The sequence below is a fragment of the Larus michahellis genome, chromosome 18 (assembly GCF_964199755.1).
Source record: "Larus michahellis chromosome 18, bLarMic1.1, whole genome shotgun sequence".
Lineage (NCBI taxonomy): Eukaryota > Metazoa > Chordata > Aves > Charadriiformes > Laridae > Larus > Larus michahellis.
The window spans coordinates 7,330,183-7,336,225 of NC_133913.1; positions in this window are offsets into that span (position 1 = coordinate 7,330,183).

Genomic DNA, 6,043 nt, shown 5'->3' on the forward strand with positions numbered 1-6,043 from the left:
GTCACGTTCAGTGAGAAACTGAAACAACTAGCTACTTAAACAGTGCAGTTTAAGTAAACAACAGATATATAGGTTCTTAGGATTGCCAGTGATAAATACACTGTCTTCAAAGCATGTGCAAATAAAGGTATTGTTAAATATACAAGATGCGTGACAAGTTATAAACAATACAGCGTGGCTATAAATGTAGGATAGAGATTCTCTAGAGAGACTTCTAAGTTCCCTGAGGAAACACTCGGTATAATCTAAGTCTTACACAAAGGCATCCCTATGGGGGGGAAGAAACTTCCAGCCCATCAACTGATCCCGGAAGCCAGTGATGGAGTTCTCCTCGACTTGTTCGCAATGGTGTCTTCCCTGATATCTCCCCTCTCTTGAGCTATTTTTATACTATTTTTTATCTTCAAAGTGGAGTTTGAGTGACTTTAGTCATAAATACATTTGTTATGACTGGTGCACTCAAGAAGGAGCGGTCGCACCTTGGAGGCAGGTAGCCTCTGGGATGGACGTGTGTTTTAGTACATTACGATGAGCAAAGTTCACACAAAGAACAACATTTCATCAAAATTTGACGAAATGTTGGCTCAGGGTAGCAAGTAGGCAGCTTATCGGTTCCATAGTACCATCTCGTTACCATATCTGCTGTTCGTCACAAGGCAAGGTCATGGAATGATAACATTTCGTTCCATCCATTGTGTAGCTTCGCAAGCAACCTTGTACAGGCAACCACAGAGGTTGCATTCTTCACATGCCAGCTCCGGCTGTTTTCTACCTCAGAAGCCTCTTGATTTTATACTTTTCCTTAATGTGTGAACAATGCTGTACTTTTGTATTCTTGGCCAATTTATTAATTATTCCATATAATCCACCCCGTGACTACAGTCGCTCAAGCTCCACAATACTCAATACTGATAGGGAATATCACTTGTCCTCTTGGGGTGGGGGTTATCAAGTGCAAATACATATCGTGGAGTGATCAAGCGAGTTAAGCTTTTCATCATAATCCAAAGTCTAACATACAAAACAACTGTCAAAGAAAAGCACAATACAGTGAGTACTAGTAAAACAACAACAGGATGAAGCATCTTATTAAAAAGTCCTGTAGCTGTTGGTGACCATCCAAAAAGAGTGTCCCACCATTCATGTCCTCCATCTCTCTTGACTCTTTCCAGCACTTGGTGTATTTCTTCAACATCATGACGGACAGTCATCAAAGTTCTTTGCCCATTTTCTTGGGCCTCTTTCAGCAGTCACTTCAAGTCATCGTTTTGTAGCAGCTTCTTCACCAGTATGAGATTCATTCTGACAGGGGTAGGCAACAGATCTCGAATCAATGTGTAATTAGATTGTAGCAATTGAAAAGACGTAACAGTAGCTGAATAATTGAAGTCACATCCGATAATGTTAGTAAAGTTACAAACACAAAGATTTGAGTGATTACTTATATCAACTACTATGTCATCTATGAACACAAGACTACAGGGAGACCTCATGCAAACGCACCCTTTCCCAATATATACAAGCACAGTTTCTGGGGTTTCATTGGGATGTATCTTAAACTGAGAAACATTCTGGTTGGTGTCAAGATAAATGTCTTGTGCTTTGAGAGTATTACTCTCACAAATGAATCCTTGCTGGTCTCATGAAACGCATGCGTCAACATCAACAGTTTGCCATTTATTCTCATTTTGTTGTGCCCACAGTCTATGCTCTATTGGATAGAGTATAGCTCCATGGTGACTCAACCCCAGGGCGATGATTGGGTATATGGTGTATACTAAAGCATTGCGTATTGTTAAGACAAAAGCTGTGGCCTTGCTCTCAATGGGATCATAGGTGAAATTAACCAGGTACCATCAGGATTGAAATTTTTTCTCAAACTCAATTGCATTATCCCATATTACTTTTAGAATTTTGGTGGGCTAGGTGCCTTACTCACCTTCCCTAATGATTGTGGCTGTCATAGATTGCATCCACAATTGTGCTTGGATACAACTAACAGCCAAAGAAAGCAACATTATTTTGGGTTGTACTGAGTGAATTTGTGATCAGCTGATGGTCCTTTTCACCTGTTTCTTCCCACTGAGGCAATATATTCGATAAAAGCCATTGGTGATTTCCCAACGCTGATAGAGAGGACTGTAGAGGATGTTTTAATTTGTCTAGATCACTAGTGGTTGTGACTAGTTTGTTGGCAAGTATCTCAGCATCTATACTATTGAAGACTCCAAGTCCTGTTCCTGAGATACCAGTCACATCTCTCTTCAGTTGTTGTGAGGTGGCAAAAGTTCATCTGTGTAACCTTGCTGACCCCCCTGCATAAGATATACTCAGGAATGGTGAGCAGGTAGGCTTGATCGCAGAGATATTAATCTGCATTGACAATTCTATTCATTTGAGGGAATATGTTGGATTAAACAGTATCTGTTGTTGGCCTGTGTGTTTAATAACATAAGGGCCAGTGTTGAAGGTGTAAGGAGTTAGACTAATGGAAGGCTGAGTCGGTACACCTTTGAAAGTTTGTGAGGGTGTAGGTTTTCCATTATTTTCAGCAGGTTCAGGGGTATTTGAGTCAATCATAAATTCAAATGACAATTCTGTGCCCTTATAGCCCCAAAGACAATACACTACTATAGGTTTGGTAAAAGTGAAGCTGTGCCAGCAATCTGAATTTGGCTCCATAATTTTGTAACATTGAGTGTTATATTTTTCTGGTTTGGTAGAGTCCACGTAGATGGTTTTAATCTCAGTTGGCCTGTGGTAAGTAGACCCATTGATAACTCAGCAACCAATGTGTATTTTCTTTCCAGGGGCGGCTTCGATTTTAGCCATTTGAAGTGAGTCTTTCCATCTCCATTTATCTCTGGAATATACTTCACTGCCTTGTATAACCAGAGTGGAGAGATTTAAATCCTTTTTGTTTTCTGCTGTTCCAGTGCTTGCAGTGTACTGTGACAATGCATTATCCCAAAGCTCATTAGTTGGGTCAGGTTCAACTATGTCTATCTTGAATTCTAACAGCAGTGCTATTTCATCCTGTTGCCAACAACAAGTTACAAAAGTGGGTTCCACAAGAGTAAAATTATAACAGCAATCCCACTCGTTGGTGACACAGTGCTTTGTTGTCATTGAGCGTGAGTTCTGAGGGTGAAATATCTCTGTTCTCATGGCCTTCTCGTGGTTTGAACCGTTGATCATTCTACATCCTACTTAGATTTCCAGCCCTGCCTTACCTTTCAGGGTTGGGTACCAACTATTCCAGGTCCACTCATGTAACACCTCATTTTCATGTAGAACTACAATGGCCAAACTCAGTTCTCCCTTTCTTGTTCCTGCCATCTCATTGTGTTTAACAAAAGCTTGAGACCATGGCCACTCTGGATGTCTTTGACTACAAACAACAGGAAATAAAAAGGTAAAACTGAATAGCATCAATTCCATCTGCCAATTCATCATTTTAGAATTTGGTCCTCCAGATAGCCATACATAATAAAAATAACATTATTGCCAGGATCAATGTCAGGATTCCCTGGAGACACTCAGGGTTAGCGTAGGCCAATCCGTCTGTCCACGTACAGTTCATTCAAGATTCCTGTAAGACACAAAGGAAAAGAAAATCTGCTCGGTCTTATTTTACTGATGGGGTTAAAAAGAGGGCGAGATCCACCGGGTGCTGATCCAGTGTGTCTTCCCTGAACAGTCTTTGGCTTCCCATGCATGGGGATTTTTGGGAGTAGCTAGCACCATTGGAACCATTCCAGTCTGAGGCATTTTCACTAGCACAGGTTGCCCAGGGTGAAATCTTCCTAGGTATTTTCCCGGTTCATTGGGAACTTTTGGAGTGATGATATTGGCAGATACACAGAAAGTTTTCATTTTAGGACAGCCATCTCCACTCCATCTGTTATTTAATTGATAGATGGCATCATCCAATCACAAATGCGAACCAGGTTCATGAGTTTTTGCAAAACGCTTAACCAATCCATTGGTGCGTTCAACAATGCCATTAGCCTGAGGATAAGAGGGAGTATGAAATACCCATCGAATCCCTTCTTCTTTGGCCCAATCTTGTACCACTGTAGAGGTAAAGTGTGAACCGTTATCACTTTGGATTTCCTCAGAAAGGGGAAGTGTGCTGAACCACCCCTTTAGACCTTTTACTGTGTTGTCCCCAGTAGCTGATTTGAAGCTGATGGCCACAGTGATGCCGGAGATAATCTCCACTCCTACTAGGACGTATCTTTTCTCACCTGATGATCTCAAGGACCCAATATAATCAATCTGCCATGAATGACACAATGTTTTCTTGTCCTGAATGTGTAAGGGAGGCGCCTTACTGGAATGATCTTTACTGAGTCGTAGGTGACATTCTGAACAGGCAGTTACTACTTATTTGCACAGCTTAACTGATACAGGCAACCCTCGGGCTAGATCTTGCTTGTATAGGTCAGCACAGCCTGTGTGGCCACGCTTAACATGTAACCATTCGAGTAAGCATTCCCATTCCCAACCATCATCTACAATATCAATTTGCTACAGCCACGTGAGGCTATCTACCTGTTGGTTGAATTAGGCCTTGATCGAGGTCGAACAATCAGGGCCCTTTACCCAACCAATGTGCAGTGCTCTCTGTCCTCCTGTTTCTAACAGTTGCTTACAACTATCCGTCTCCCAAACTGCGACCCTATTCACCTGGGTCAGCACAGAGCAGTGTTGCATCTTTGGGCACCAGGTCATAGTCCTAGGCCTGCCTTCACCCAAGGGGTGTTGGGTTCACTGGGACAGGGGACTCCAGTGAGTGGCCTGCTGTAGCTGATACCAATAGGAACTTGTGAACACCTCAGCCCTACATATCTGGGCAACAGATGAAACATGCCAGATGCTAGAGGGTGATAGAATTGCATGGGGAAGCTGTCCCTGCTGCTCATGCCATGGCATACTGACCATGGCCCCTAGATCAGGAGATGGAGGGAAGCGGCAGGTGGAGTAGGCAATGTGGGCCATCCCCAAGGCTATTCACCCATTCCCAGTTCCTGGCATCCTTTGGGAACATGGTCTTCTGAGCCTCCTTGCCCAGCACAGCTCCACCCAAAGCAAGAGGAGCACTCTTCCCCAAGAGCTTGTGGGACTGCAGACCTCCCAGGCCTCCCACATGCCCACAGTTCCCCTCTGGAGGACAGCAGTTGTCATGATTCCCTTTCACATGACATGGTCCATGGCCAAGGGGCTATTTCTGAGCAGAGCTGCAGCAAGGCAAGGACTGATGGCCGTTGGCTGTGGAGTAACCAGGGATGTCTTCTTCAGCTTTAAGAGGCAGTGCCTGAAAGGGGATTCCCTGCAGTGTGTCCCACCCTCCAATGCCTCTAGGAGTGATGAAGGGTTCCCCTGTGCCCTCATCTGATTCCTACCACAAAGCAATGGCTTTCTCCTTCCACAGTCAGTGTGCAGATGGAAAGATCATGTAAAGGGCACAGGCAGGGTTGCATCAATTGTTTAATGAGTCTAAAGAGGGAAGGGTCATGGTAAGAACTCGGCAGAAGGCCATACTATCCCTGAGCTCTGCACCGAGCAGCTCCGATGTGGCCACTCAGATGGAGCTTGAGTGGGAACATGCTGCCACCCAGGTGTCAGGTTGCAGGGTGTGCCCTGCTGTAGCGCCTGTGTTGAATGGCAGTGGTGAGCAGACCTGTGGGAGGTGTGCCCAGGTAGAGGAACTCCTTCACCTAGTGATGGAGCTCCGTGAGGAGGTAAGTCGTCTGAGAAGTATAAGGGATTGTGAACAGGAGATAGATAACTGGAGTCGATCCTGCCTTCCCTGAAAGAAGCACCTCAGGCAGACAGAGCTCCACATACAGAGCACTCCCCACCCTCTAGCAGCACAGCTGAATGTGAAGATTCAGAGGACAGGGGCCAGTGGCAACAAATCCCTGTCCGGCGTGGCAGGCGTGCCATCCAGGTGACCCCCACACCATCTGAGGTGCCCTTGCAGAACGGATATGATGTTCTGCAAAGGGAACTGGAGGATGAGGAGGACAACAGCTTA